This window comes from Glycine soja, chromosome 9 (genome assembly GCF_004193775.1).
Source record: "Glycine soja cultivar W05 chromosome 9, ASM419377v2, whole genome shotgun sequence".
NCBI lineage: Eukaryota > Viridiplantae > Streptophyta > Magnoliopsida > Fabales > Fabaceae > Glycine > Glycine soja.
Window position 1 is genome coordinate 13,190,395 of NC_041010.1, and position 16,271 is coordinate 13,206,665.

The window sequence follows — 16,271 nt, forward strand, 5'->3', positions numbered from 1 at the left end:
CTCCTCTGGCACCACCTCTGATAATCATCCCCGATGACTCAGCTGATGAAGCCGCTGCTCCTTCTGATTCACCATCTTGCAACATAGACGATGGTTCTAACTTTTCTGACTGGATGGACTGCTGAGGAAGCTATGACTCATACTAACAAGAATGTTGATATCCCTGATGTTTTTGTGTTCTTTTGTTTTTGCCTTTTAGATTATTATTGTATGATCATGGTTTTAGTACAATAATCCCTTTTTGCTAGTTTTATTTATGAACAGTTAGTATGCTTATTCTAAAGCATTTTGAACAGTTTAACTTAGTTTTTGATGACATGGCAGTGAAACACTTTTATCTTTTTGTGAAAATGGTTGTATGCTTTCATTTTAAATTGAGTGCATGATTGTGAAGGAGTTTGTGTTTCTTATCATGAGTTTGAGCAAATATGTATGTTAGACAAAGAAAGAACAAGAATGTGAACTTGCATTTAGAATTGTTAGTCAGTAGAAAGATTGATTGTGAAAGAAAAGCTTGAACCAAAACCGGTGAGAGTGTGAACTTAAACTGTGAGCGAACGACTAGCTGTGAGTTGTGGAAGCAATGCCTTCCAAGATTATTTTGATGATGCCAAAGAATCAAGAGTTAAGCAAATTCCAAAGATTCCAGAATTAAGTTTCAAGAATCAAGATTCAAGAATAATCAAGATCAAGATTCAAGACTCAAGATTCAAGAATCAAGAGAAGACTCAATCAAGATAAGTACTAAAAAGTTTTTCAAAACATTGAGTAGCACAAGAAATTTTCACAAAATCATTACCAAAGAGTTTTACTCCCTGGTAATCAATTACTAATTGATTACCAGTAGCCAACATTGTTTTCAAAACTGATTTACAAAGATGTAATCAATTACCATGAGCATGTAATCGATTACCAATGTTTTAAAATATTAGATTTCAAATTTCAAGAGTCACAACTAGTGATAAAACATTTTTAAATTATTTTAAACTTGTGTAATCGATTACCAGAGTTTCTAAACATTTTGATTTTCAAAATTTAAATATGAAGAGTCACATCTGTTGATGTGTAATCGGTTACACCTTGATGGTAATCGATTACCAGTGACTGATTTTGAAAAATAAATTTCCAAAAGTCACAATTCTCAAAGTGACTTGTTTTTGAAGATTTTTTAAAAGTCACAACTTTTTAAGTGACTAGTTTTCAAAAGAGTCACAATTTTTAAAAGGTGACTAGTTTTAAAGAAATTGCCAAGAGTCACAAACTTTAACTTGAGTCATCAAGAGATTATAAATATGTGACCATGGCATGAATTTCATAACATCTTTCAACACTTTCTACAGAACTTTCTAACTCATTTCTCAACATCTTTTAACAAGTTTCATAACAAGTTTTTTACAGAACTTTCTGATTCATTTCTTTTCATCTTTCTAAAAGTTTTTTTTCAATCCTTTTTCTTTCATGAAAAGTTCTTTGATCAAAAACTTGTGCTATTCTTCTTCATTCACTTCTCCCTTTGCCAAAAGAATAAAAGGACTAACCGCTTGAATTCTTTTGTGTCTCTCTTCTCCCTTTGCCAAAAGAATAGAAGGACTAACCGCCTAAATTCTTTTGTGTCTCCCTTCTCTCTTTCCAAGAGAATTCAAAGGACTAACCACCTAAGAATTCTTTTGATTCTTCCCTTCCCCTTAAACAAAAGATCTCAAAGGACTAAGCGCTGAGATATCTTTTGTTTCCCCTTACAAAGATTCAAGGGACTAAGTGCCTGAGAATTCTTTGTCCCAACACATTGGAGGGTACATCCTTTGTGGTACAAGTGGAGGGTACATCTACTTGGGGGTTGTTATACTGAGAACAAGAGATGGTACATCTCTTGTGGATCAGTTCAAGTGGAGGGTACATCCACTTGGTTATTCAAAGAGAACAAGGGAGGGTACATCCCTTTTGGATCTTTGGCTTGTAAAGGATTTTACAAGGTTGAAAGAAATCTCAAGAACTGGTTGGTTGCTTGGGGACTAGACGTAGGCACGGGTTGTGGCCAAACCAGTATAAATCTTGTGTTTGTCTTCTTCTTCCCTACACTCTTTAATTTTTGCTGTGTTCTTTTAATTGTCACTTTACTTTTGGTTAAGTTATTGTTCTTTACATCCTCACAACTTAGTAGTAAAGCCTAATTGAATCTAGTAACATTAAGAAGGTTAAATTTTTAATTAGTTAAGACACATTAATAATTAATTCAACCCCCCTTCTTAATTATTCCGAGGTCACTTGATCCAACATGAGTATTAATCTTTGCATGAATCTTTGAATTTTAGAATGAAATGTATAAACAAGAACATGAGGAAGGCCATGATTGTACATACACAAGCTCTTTTGACCAAATAGCTTACCTTGAATGATAATTTCATCCTTTGCTCCCTTTTTGAGCTGAATAATATTGTCAAAAATTTGAACCCTGAACTTAAATAATTATCTCCTGATACCTTGTTTAGATTTTAGGAGAGCATATGGTTCAAGGCAAATTTACTCTAAATTTGGGGAGGGAAGTCAATTAGAATGAAAAGAAAAAGGTTAAGCATCAGCACACACAACAAATAAGTTGTATGTTAAAAAAAAAGAGAAAGAAAAGAATAAATTGTGCTGTTACAATAAGGTTTTAGCAACTTAAGAGGAAAAGATAGTGAGAAAGCTACTTGTATGATACAAGATCATTGGGATAAGTCTAGGATTTGTGCTCTCTTAAAATCTAAACATTTGAATCCTAGAAAAACCAATAAATTGTTGTAGCCAAGTGTCACTACAAGCCTGAAAAAGTCCTTCTGATTCTGTTTATACATTTTTGACTTTATGGCATGAGATGAAATTCAAAGATTGGATCTCCTGTTAGTTGTTATCAATGAATAGCTTACACACTTGTGCGTGAGTGAAACAATGGCCGTGAGACTGTGGATTAAGGTACTTTCCTTGATATTTGTCTTATGATTAACTTCATCTAAATGTATAGTTCACATTTTATTATTCTCTTTGAATAACTGTATATTTTGTAAAGACAAGTGATAGGTACACATTGCTTCATCTTTCTCATCATGCAATCAGAAACTTTTGTAGCATACACCTTTGTACATAGTCACTGCATGTCATTGCCACTTGGGGACAAGTGAGTTGTTCTCTTTTTGCTTGAGGACAAGCAAAATTGTAAATTTGGGGGAGTTGTTAGTCAGTGAAAACGACTAACTTTTGTGTATAAAACTTGTATAAATTGTATCAAACTCTCCCAATTTATGGTTATTTTGTAGTGTTATAAGTATTTTCTGTTAAGTATAGGTAATAAATACTTAGTATTTTCATTTTGTGTGTTTAATAATCATTTTCTCTCAATTTCAGGTTAATTAGGTAAGCTTTGGAAAGTGTTGTTTTCACCTTCTCGCTAAGCCAATTCTCTGGCTTAGCAAGTGTCCGCTAAGCGCAACACTCTTGGGCTAAGCGCGAGGAAGAATCCAGAAGAAGATGAGCTGTACAAGTTCACTAAGCGCACCACTTCAGTTCATCCGCTATGCGAGAAAGGCGCGCTAAGCCAAAAATCACTAACGTGCACTAAGCAGTCCATAAGTGCGCTAAGCACACGAGCACAAACAAGGCCACCTATTTAAGCCTGAAATCAGATTTTGTGAAGGGAGTTTGGACTGGGATTCAGAGCTTTGCATGTCTAGGGTTTCTAGAGAGAGAAAGGTCCAAGTTCTAGAGAGTTTTGAGAGATTTTGCTGTGCAAAGATCTGCAAAGACCAGAGCTTGAAGCAGGAGCCGGTTTGAGAGCTTGAGATAAGTTTGTGAGTGATTGTGAGAGGTGAAGGAGACATCCTCACCACTTGTATTTTTGCAATCTTTCATCTTGTTCTTCTCTTTGTTGTTAAGAAGGCTTCCTAGTATGGAAAGCTAAATCCTCTGTTGGATCTTCCCTGTAGGTACCTGATGTAAATATATTTCTATCTATTTAATGATGTTTTGTGTGTTCTCTGTGCTATCTGCTTTTCATTCCAGTATGCCTTTACCTTGATCACGTAGATGTATGCTTTGTTAGGGTCATTCAATAGTGGAAACTAGTCTGACTCTAAAGTCCTTGATAGTGCAGGGCTGAGTTGTCGTGCTTTCACGAGGAATCGTGGTGCGATAAGTTAGTTGAATATGTGTGTCTTAATGCGGTCCTGGTCAAGTTTAGTCTTACAAGAGGAATCTGCAGACGATGCTTGATTAGGATTAGGCTAAACTATCATGAGGAATCAGGGTTTAGTATCTCAGGAGATACTATAAGAACACATGAGCATTGTTAGATAGAGAATATCTTTTTAGCATCAGACACCTATTAGGAAGACCAACATGTTCTCTACTTGTTTTTATACATCATTTCTCTCACGTGATTTTCTTTCTTTTTGCACAGGTAGTTTATACACCTGTTCATATTCACACTTACTTGTACACACCAGACACCTATTTGCTGAAATAACTTACCAAATAACACAAGTTCCCCGAGTGTTCGATACTCGATTCTTACCGTTTTATACTACTTGTGCGATCCGATGCACTTGCCGGAAGCCGAACACCTACATGTGGCGTATCATGCTACAAAGTGAAGTATGCCAAATGTAGTGATGATCCAGCCATAAACAACAATCATCCAACAAAGGTGTGCTGGTATCTTCCAATAATACCAAGGTTTAAGTGATTGTTTGCTAATGCAGATGATGCAAAATACCTTACATGGCATACACATGGCAGAAAAAATGATGGATTGCTTTGTCATCCCGCAGATTCTCCCCAATGGAAGACAATTGATCAGTTGCATCCGAATTTTGGACAGGATTCAAGAAGCCTAAGGGTTGGTCTTGCTTTCGACGAAATCAATCCTTTTGGTAACTTGAGCACCAACCATAGTTCATGGCCTGTTTTGCTGATGATTTACGACCTTTCTCCTTGGTTGTGCATCAAGCAAAAATACATTTTGTTTTGTATGATGATAGCCAGTCCAAGACATCTAGGAAATGATATTGATGTCTATCTTGCTCCCTTGATTGAAGACTTGACAAAATTGTGGGTACACAGGGTTGATGTGTGTGATGGGAATCTTCAGCAAACCTTCAGGCTGCGTGCAATGATATTTTTCACCATTAACGACTTTCCAGCTTATGGGAATTTGAGTGGATATAGTGTGAAAGGACATCACATATGTCCTATATGTGAGAAAGACACAAGTTACAACCAACTGAAGCATGGAAAGAAGACAATATATATAAGGCATCAAAGATTTCTGAAACCTTATCACCCGTATTGGCGACTGAAGAAAGCATTTAATGGAACATTTGAGTTTGAAAGTGCACTAATACCGTTAGCTGGACACAAAATTTTTGATAGGGTGAAGGACATCATAACTATCTTTGGGAAGACACATAAAAAGGATGGGTCCAAGAAAAACATTTGGAAGAAAAGGTCAATATTCTTTGATCTTCCTTACTAGTGTGATCTACATGTATGACATTGTCTAGACGTAATGCTTGTCGAGAAAAATGTGTGATAGTTTAATTGGAACCCTTCTTAACATTAAAGGAAAGACAAAAGATGGTTTGAAATGTTGTTAAGATTTGGTAGACATGGGTATACGAGAGCAGTTGCATCCAGTATCACAAGGTCATCGAATGTATTTGCCCCCAGCATGTCACACAATGTCAATGACAGAGAAAAAAAGATTTTGTCATTGTTTAAAAAACATTAAAGTCTCACAAGGATACTCTTCAAATATCAAGAGCCTTGTATCCGTCAATGATCTGAAATTGGTTGGGTTGAAGTCTCATGATTGTCACGTGTTAATGCCACAAGTCTTGCCTATAGCCGTTCGTGGTATATTGTCTCACAAAGTTACGGTTGCCATAACTCAGTTGTGTTTTTTCTTCAATGCAATCTGTAGCAAAGTCATTGACCCTCAACAGTTGGATGAGTTGGAAAATGAGGCTTCCATTATTGGCAGACCCTAATTTTGTCCGGAGACTATCATTCACTAATGTTTTGATTCTCGCTATCCGAACTGCGTTGTTCGACACCAGTTACAGCACAAGACGAAATATCGTTCAATGTTTTGATCAAGAATGCAAAAGATACCATAAAAGAGGGGCAAAAGGGTTTTTTTATCGAGTTCCTGGACCTTAGCTCGCTCAGGCTAGCCTCAGGCTAAAGGAACCAGCTCGCCTAGGTGAGCCAGTTACTTCAAGAGTAAGTCTCAGCTCGCCTAGGCGAGCTGCCATGGTCCTAAGTGCCCTTTTTTCCTATAAATAGGCATGAAGGGGAGCTGAGGAAGGGGTTCTAGCATTGAGGAGTGAAGGAAATTGAGAGAAATAAGTGAGAAGAAGAAGAAAGAAGAGGAAACGAAGCCGAGGCGCTGCCAAATTGCAACTATGATTAATCTCTACATCGTTCTTTGTTCGGTGTTCTTTGTGTGACCATCGGTTAGTTGTTTTTTTTAAGATTTGAATGTGATCTATGCACCCTTAGGGGTCCCCTTCATTGTTTTGTGTGTATTCCTTTTTGGAAGACGCACCTTTGGCTTTTCACCTCGCCCTCCCAAAATGTGAATGTATGAATACATGAATTTTGATGATGTCAAAGAAGAATCAAATAAGGCAGCCTAAAAGGATAAGTGATCGAGGCCGTACCCGAATCAAATAAACATTAAAAATGCAGTATCTAGGAAGTGATCCTAGGTCATCTCCCAACGAGCAATGGTCAACCAAACATTCATAACAGATAGTAATAAAACAGTAACGAATTGGGGGGGGGGGGGGGGTTGTTTGTTTTTGTAAATTAAACAACAAGTAAATTTGAATTAGAAAATATCAAAATTAAAACACGTTGCTTCCCCTTGATTCACAAGCAAGTCTCTTATCCTAGGTTACGAGAATTTATCCTTTATCAGTTCAACCACTTAATCCAACCCTAAATTAAATTACTAAGCGAAATTTAACACAAGGCATTCATTATGTGATTAAGCAACACATACACCAATTACTCATAAACGATCATTAAGCATGAACGTAAATTAAGTACAGAGACAATTAATCAAGCACTAAGCATGCATGAATTAATAGCAACAAATTCAGAGTAATTAGTGAAGAGGAAAAACTGAACAAAATTTAACAGTAATAATAGAACCTCAAAGAGAATTGTGCTTGATCCTCAAGAGAAAACAACACTGGGGACTTAGCCTTCCATTAATCAATAGAGAACGAAATTATAGATTGAATAACGAAATTTTATTGATAAAACTAAAAGTCAGAACTGGAATTGCAAAAACGAAAATTAAAGGAGAAAGAGAAGAGAGAAGAGAGGGCCTAAACTAGAACCTTGGTGCTGTTATATAGTTTTCCCAGCCCCAAAGCTTACAAATCTGTTTTAAATCCAAGCCCATAAATAAAATCAAATCAAATCTAGATAAGATAAGATAAGATAAGATCTAGATGAAATAATGTCTAGATGAGATCAAATCTAAATAATATCTAGATAAGATAAGATAAGATCTAATTTTGTAGAATAAAATAGTCTGCCCTCTTCAAGCCCAAGCCCAATTTTGGATTCAAGCCCAAGCCCAATTCTGGATTCAAGCCCAATGCTTCATTAATTCCTGAAATTAGATTAAAAACATCAAATTAGCGGAATGGGCCCAAATAATAAAATTGCCTAATTAATTTGATAATTAAGACTAATCAGTACTTAAAATGGTGCAAAAAGGGTTAAGAAATAGGAGAAAATAATGGCACATCAAAACCCCCCATACTTAGCCTTTTGCACTCCTGGGCAAAATGAAATAAAGAACAAAATCCAAGGATATCAAAGAGAGACAAACAAAAACATTTACATATTCCTCAATGAACATCAAGGAATGAAAGGAATGGGTAACATCTAACATGAAGAGATCCAAAGAGTCAAGGCATTCATGAAAATCATCCAAGCAACCCAATCATGGCAAAATAGTAAATCAGCTCAAGAATGAAAAGTGATAAAGCCTCACAAGATATACACTCTATCTCTCAAGTGTCTAGGCTACTATTAACCCTCAAAGCACCCATGAAAACCAACACCACATAAACTTGGCAAGATTCTACAATTGACAATCAACCCATAAACACAAGCACATGAGGATCAAAAGGTCTTTTAGGGTTGTAATGGGGCCAAGGACAAGGTAGGGAAAAATATGGAATAAGTTGCTAAATCCCAAAGGAATAGAGGAGCAATGGGGAATAAGTGGAAATTAAGCACAAGTAATAAACCCAAACCTTTTAATATCAACAAAATCAACCAAGGCTCCCAAATCAAGTCCTCATAACAAAACCTCATTTATTCAACTTCACTTCTTTTCTTCTTCTCTTTTTTTTTTCTTTTTTTTTGAACAGTACAAATTTGCAGAATTTGCAGCAATTGAAATTTTTTTTTCAATTTTTTTTTTCATTTTTTTTGTTAACAATACGAATTTGAGGATTAAAGCAAGAACTAGGCAATATACCGATACATCAAGCATGGCCAAAATAAAACATTAAGCATGACCAAAAATTATATCTTCCAATGAAACATACCCCCCACACTTATTCCCAACTTATTTCCAAAACAATTCCAAAGCTCCAAAATTCCTTAAGGGTAAGGTGATATCATGGTTTTTCACTTAAGGCTTGTAATGAGATTCAAAACAAAGAAAGGGGAACATAGGCTCAAAGGGGCTATCAAAGGAATTAATTCAAGGTAAGTCCATTTGGCTAGAAGTTTATAAGAACAAAATTGCTTAAATCATTTCCAAATATGCATGTGAATTAGGAAGCATCAACAAGAATCAAGCCAAGGCTATTGTGCAAGCAATCAATGGGGCAAAACACACCAAAATATTATGATGATGGATGGCTCAAATTCTCACAAAGGTAAACTTATCACTTTCAAATTGAGCTTTCAAAACTATCATGACATGTACAGGAAAAACAAGGACTTCAAATCACAAAATGTCAAGAGACTTTTATTTTCAGAACAATTACCCATTTCTTGAACATATCCTATAATTCAAAGAAAAATATACAAAGTTGTACATGCAAACAGAATTAACCTAAAATAGTAAACTAGAAACCCAACAAAACTAACAAAACTAAAAAATTTAACACAAACAAAACTTACAAAACCAAAACCAAAGAACACTCCCCCCCATACTTAAACAACACATTGTCCTCAATGTAGCACAATTAAAAGATTAAAAGCAATTAAACCATCAAATAGAATCGAACAAATGTAATAAAAGTAAAGAAGGAGATAGTAAAAGGAGAACTCCCTAAGTCATGGTGGAAAAGAAGTAAGCTGAAGTAAGGAGATCTTTTGAGCAAGGACAACCCCCAATGTGTAATTGGATGCATCACACATTAGCTCAAATGGGACTGTCCAATCAGGTGCCTGAATGATAGGGGTGGTAGTCAGTGCTCTTTTGAGGCAATGAAAGGCCTCTTTGCATTTATCATTAAAGTCAAACTCCACCTCTTTTTGCAACAAGTTGGATAATGGAAGGGCTACTTTGCTAAAATCGCTTATAAAGCGCTTGTAGAATCCTGCATGACCAAGAAAAGATTGCACCTCTCGCACGCAAGAGGGGTAAGGCAATTGTGAAATAACAGAATTTTTGCAGGATCTACTTCAATGCCCTTTTTGGAAATAATGTGGCCTAAACTATGCCTTGCTCAACCATAAAATGACATTTTTCAAAATTTAGAACAAGGTTAGTTTCAGTGCATCTATTCAAAACCTTTTCCAGACTATCCAAACAAACATCAAAAGAGGATCCATATACAGTGAAATCATCCATAAACACCTCTATGCAATTTTCTAAAAAATCACTAAAAATACTAATCATGCATCGCTAGAAGGTACCAGGGGCATTGCATAGGCCGAAAGGCTATGAATGTATGTATACATGATTTTGATGATGTCAAAAGAAGAATCAAACAAGGCTCATTTTGCTTCAAGATTAATACAAGATTGTTTCAACAAACAAAGCCTTGATTCAAGATTTCTTCAAGATCAAGCCTTGCCTCACAATGAAAGGTTTCAAGTCATTCTAGGCACATGTAATCGATTACCAATGGTTTGAAAGTGTGTAATCGATTACACATCATATGTAATCGATTACCAGAGACTCTGAACGTTGGGAATTCAAATTTTAAATGAAGGGTCACAACTGTTCAAGAAAAACAACTGTGTAATCGATTACACTAATTCTGTAATCGATTACCAGAGAGGATTTTCAAGGAATATCGTCAATAGTCACATCTTATCATTTGGATTTTGAATGGCCATCAAAGGCCTATATATATGTGTGACTTGGGATGAAATTGAAGAGAGAGTTTTGCTTGGCAAAAATGTCTTATCCTCTCAAAAGACAATGAGAGAGATTCCAAAAGAACTTCATTGTCAAATGCTCTCTCAAGAAATCCTTGATCAAACACTTGCAAAATCTATAAGGATTCTTACATGATCTTCATTGTAATATTCTTCTCTTGAAGAGAGAATTCTTCTTCCATTCTTCTTATTCAATGAGATTGGTTAAGAGACTGTGAGTCTCTTGTTGTAAAGGATTCCTGAACACAAGGGATGGGTTGTCCCTGTGTGGTTCAGACTTTGTAATGGATTTTACAAAGATAGTGGAAATCTCAAGTGGGTTGCTTGAGTACTGGACGTAGGCACGGGTTGTGGCCGAACCAGTATAAAACTGTGTTTGCATTCTCTCTTCCCTTATCACATTTATGTTATTGCAATCAATTTTGCCTTGCATGTTTATAGAACATTATTAAATTGATTGTTTTTGCTTCTTCTGCATTCTAAGCCTATCCCTCTTAAGATTATTGAGGCCACAAGAGCAATAGTGATTTGCATATAACCAGAAAAACCATCAAGGAAACAGTAGTGAGATTTACCTGCCAGGCGTTCAAGCATCTGGTCAATGAATGTCAGGGGAAAATGGTCCTTTTTGGTAACCTAGTTCAGCCTCCTATAGTCAATGCAGACTCTCCAACTGTTCTGCACTTGAGTAGGAATCAACTCCTCCTTCTCATTTGTGATCACGATGAGGCTGATTTTCTTTGGGACTACCTGGACGAGACTCACCCATTGGCTGTCGGAGATAGGTTAAATGATTCCAGCTTGCAAAAGCTTGGTTACCTCCTTCTTCACTACATCAAGAATCACCGGGTTGAGTCTTCTTTGTGGCTGTCTTACTGGTTTAGCCCCATCCTCTAAATTTATTCGATGCATACATGTGGATGGGCTAATACCATAAATGTCCGCCAGGGTCCAGCCTATAGCCTTTTTATGCTTCTTGAGAACTAATAACAGCTTCTCCTCTTGCTCATCAGCAAGGGAGGCAGATATAATTACTGGAAAACTTTTGCTATCATCCAAGTAAGTATATTTTAAATTTGATGGTAGAGGCTTCAATTCTGGTGTGCTCAGCTGGATAGTGGTAGAAAGAGATGGTTTCTCAGCCTGTACCTCATAAAGAAAGTTAGAAGCATGTGTACTTCTTGAAACATGGTTAGTTTTATCTGACTTTATAAAATCAATCTCAAGAGGTAAAACATCAGACATGTAATCAATATCAAATTCAGATTCACTCTCAGCATCAAATTCAGACATATGATCAAGTACAAATTCAGATTCAATGCATGAAGAGTGACAGGCATGCAGATTAGAATGAAGATCAGTCATGTATTCATCAACAATATGGTCAATTATTTCAACACGAAATACTAAAAGATCTTCAGATGGGTGTTTCATAGCATCAAGAATATTAAAATGAACAGTTATATCACCAAACTCCATAGATAGTGTGCCTGCATATACATCTATCTTAGTTCTAGAAGTTTTCATAAAAGGTCTGCCTAGAATGATGGGAACTGATCCTTTAGAAAATCCCTCCTCCATATTCAAAATATAAAAATCAACAGGGAAAATCAGTTCACCAACTCTAACTAGGACATCCTCTATGAAACCAGCAGGATAGGCAACACTTCTATTAGCTAAATGAATTACCACATCAGTTGACTGCAAGGGACCAAGAGATAGAGAATTAAAAATAGACAGAGGCATCACACTAACAGAAGCTCCTAAATCTAGCATGGCATTGTCAAACTTATTGTTCCCTATAATACAAGGTATGCTGAATGTACTTGGATCTTTACATTTTTCAGGGATTTGGGGAACAGATTTACCAATCAATGCGGAGACATTTCTGCCCATACTAATTCTTTCACTTCCTTTAAGCTTCTGCTTATGAGTGCACAACTCTTTCAAGAATTTAGCATATCTTGGAATTTGCTTTATTGCATCCAGCAGAGGTATGTTTACTTCTACTTTTCTAAATGTTTCCAAGATCTCATTCTCTGTCTCTTCCATTTTTTTGTTGGAAATTGCTCTTGGAGGGAATGGAAGAGGGATATGTTGCTTCTCTTTAGAGTCACCTGCATAGAAATTGTTAGGTAACTTACTCTTTCCATTTTTGTCATCATCTTTTTCTGGAGTAGAGTGAGGTTGGGCAGGTTCATTGGCTGGTTGAGGTTCTTGACACTGCTTTCCTGATCTCAATGTAATGGCACTCACATTTTTGGGATTCTGGACAGATTGAGAAGGTAATCTGTCAGAATTCTGGGACTGTTGTTGATTTAACTGTGTAGCCAATTGTCCCATCTAATTATTTAAGCACTGAATGGAGGCTCTGGTCTCTTGTTGAAACTGCATGTTTTGCATAGTCTTTTGCCTCACAAGTTCTTCAAGGGAAGGTTGCGGAGGAGCCTCAACTGTTTGTTGTTTCTGGGGCTGTTGCTATTGAATTGGCGGAGGAACGTATGGTCTGCTTGGGCCAGCAGCATTCTGAAAATAAGGCTATTGTTGTTGCTGCTATTGTGAAGGATTCAACCATCTAAGATTGGGATGATTCCTCCACCCGAGATTGTACCTGTTGTTGGAGAGGTCATAATTGTTCTGTTGTGGCTGATTTTGCTGTTGAGGTTGAGGAGGTTTGTTGTAGATATTTGCAGCATAAGCTTCAGGCTATTCAATTGCTTCATATTGTTGCATAAAAGGGCAAAGGTCTGTGTGGTGGTCGGCATAGGAGCATAAACCATAGAGTCTGGCGACAGGTGCAGATTTTTGATTCATGGCCAGTTGGGTTACCAGGTTAACCAAGGCATCTAGTTTACCTTCAAGCTTCTTAGTCTCACCTGATGAAGATGAATTCGTGGCTACTTCATGCACTCCTCTAATGACAATAGCATCACTTCTGGCACAAAATTGCTAGGAGTTGGAAGCCATCTTCTCAATTAAATTTTTGGCTTCAGCAGGGGTCATGTCTCCAAGGGCTCCACTACTGGTAGCATCTATCATACTTCTCTCCATGTTACTGAGTCCTTCATAAAAATATTGGAGGAGAAGCTGCTTAGAAATCTAGTGGTAAGGATAACTGGCACATAGTTTCTTAAATCTCTCCCAGTATTCATATAAGCTCTCTCCATTGAGTTGTCTAATGCTTGAAATATCCTTTCTGATGGTCGTGGTCCTGGAAGCAGGGAAAAAAATTTTCTAAGAACACTCTCTTGAGGTCATCCCAGCTCATGATGGACCGTGGAGCAAGGTAATAAAGCCAGTCCTTCGCCACTCCCTCTAAAGAATGAGGAAAGGCCTTCAAAAATATGTGATCCTCTTGGACATCTGGGGGTTTCATGGTGGAGCAGACAATATGGAATTCTTTCAAATGTTTATGCGGGTCTTCACCTGCAAGGCCATGAAACTTTGGAAGCAAATGGATCAGTCCAATTTTAAGAACATATGGGACATCCTCATCAGGGTATTGGATGCACAAGCTTTCATAGGTGAAATCAGGTGCAATCATTTCCCTTAGAGTCCTCTCACGGGGTGGAGGTTGTGCCATGTTCTCATAATGTTCAAAATCAGAATGTTCATAACAATAATGCTCAAAATCACCAATAACAGAATGCTCAGGATGCTCAAAAGGTACTAAATGATGTCTGACTAATCTATGAAATGTCCTATCTATCTCAGGATCAAAGGGTTGTAAGTCATATGGATTGCCTCTAGTCATACACTATATTCAGCATGCACAACTAGTTGCCTTCTTATGTAAGTAATAGTGTAGGTTTGAACTACAGCTACCATTAAATGATATCCAAATGACTTCAAATTTTGTGGGAAACCTTATAAAATGATGAGAAGATAGCACAAAAAATTTCAAACAGAAATTCAAAGTCTAACTATAAAAGCTAAAAATGACAAGTTAAGAAAAATAAGAGAATACTTGGAAAATAAAAAACTTTTGACAGAATTGCAATTTTTGGAAGAAGGAGACCTCAGCCGGCCTACGGCAGGTTGTGATGGCATGGGAAATTTGTTTCTACCCCAAATACATATACAATAATTGCGATTCTGATAACCGGAGCAAAAGTTATGGTCGTTTGAAGTTTTGACAAAAATCAAATTTGCTACTTTTTGGGAACTTTCAAATCTGACCAAACTAAAGGCTCCAGCTATTTTTCCCACAAAATATGGATCAAAAGAAGTGAACTCAAAAAAATTCAGCCAAAAATAACAACTATAGCTACCAAAACAAAAAATTCTAATTAATTCAGCAAGGGTGGTCTCTAAAATCCGTCGCTAAGGGATTTCCACCACTACCCTGTTTTCCAATTCAACAAAAGTGGTCGCTAAATCTGTCGCAAAACACTATTAACAGCAAAACACCAAAACTGAAACAGGGGAAGCGCTGAACAGAAAAACTAAAATAGAACACACAATAAACAAAATAACAAGGTACTAAACAATACTAACACAATACTAACACAACACGAAAGAATTAAACACTAGCACAAGAATTAAACACTAACACGACACTAGCTATTGTGTACCTTTGGACACTGCTCCCTGGCAATGGCACCAAATTTGATCGAGGCCGTACCCGAATCAAATAAATATTAAAATGTAGTAACTAGGAAGTGATCCTAGGTCGTTTCCCAATGAGCAATGATAAACCAAATGTTCATAACAGATAGTAGGAAATAGTAACAAATTGGGGGGGGTGGGGGGGGTTGTTTACTTTTGTAAATTAAACAACGAGTAAAATTGAATTAGAAAATATAAGAATTAAAATACGTTGCTTCCCCTTGATTCACAAGTAAGTCTCTTATCCTAGGTTGCGAGAATTTATCATTTTTCAGTTTAACCACTTAATCCAACCCTAAATTAAATTACTAAGCGGAATTTAACATAAGGCATTCATTATGTGATTAAGCAACACATACACCAATTACTCATAAACGATCATTAAGCATGAATGTAAATTAAGCGCAGAGACAATTAATCAAGCACTAAGCATGCATGAATTAATAGCAACAAATTCAGAGTAATTAGTGAAGAGGAAAAACTGAAAAGAATTTAACAGTAATAATAGAACCTCAAAGAGAACTGTGTCTGATCCTCAAGAGAAAACAACTCTGGAGACTTAGCCTTCCATTAATCAATAGAGAACGAAATTATAGATTGAAGAACGAAATTTTATTGATAAAACTAAACATCAGAACTGGAATTGCCAAAAACGAAAATAAAGGAGAAAGAGTAGAGAGCCTAAACTAGAACCATGGTGTTGTTATATAGTTTTCCAGCCCTAAAGCTTACAAATCTGTTTTAAATCCAAGCCTATAAATAAAATAATATCAAATCTAGATAAGATGAGATCTAGATGAAATAATATCTAGATGAGATCAAATCTAAATAATATCTAGATAAGATAAGATCTAATTTTGTAGAATAAAATAGTCTGTCCTCTTCAAGTCCAAGCCCAATTCTGGATTCAAGCCCAAGCCCAATGCTTCATTAATTCCTGAAATTAGATTTAAAACATCAAATTAGCTGAATGGGCCCAAATAATAAAACTGTCTAATTAATTTGACAATTAAGACTAATCAGTACTTAAAATGGTGCAAAAAAAGGTTAAGAAATAGGAGAACATAATGGCACATCAACCCTCCAGGGGATATAGTCTGGAGAAGAGAGAGGCTACATCTGATGAAATGCCCTTTTATGCTCCTTTAGACCTTTAACAACTTGGTTTGATGGTCATCTTCAACGTAGCTCTTCCATGGAATTGTTCCAAGTCTGGGGAGTTCTTCCTTGTAGAAGACATCCACCATGAAGATCTTGAGAAA

At 36.5% G+C, this 16,271-nt stretch overlaps 1 non-coding gene across 1 annotated transcript; it reads left to right on the top strand.

The window, feature by feature from the left end:
• Nucleotides 1-13,498: 13,498 nt before the first annotated feature.
• Nucleotides 13,499-13,605, top strand: LOC114369023. The gene has a single exon (XR_003657486.1). It is a non-coding gene; the product is annotated as a small nucleolar RNA R71 (small nucleolar RNA).
• Nucleotides 13,606-16,271: the final 2,666 nt, after the last annotated feature.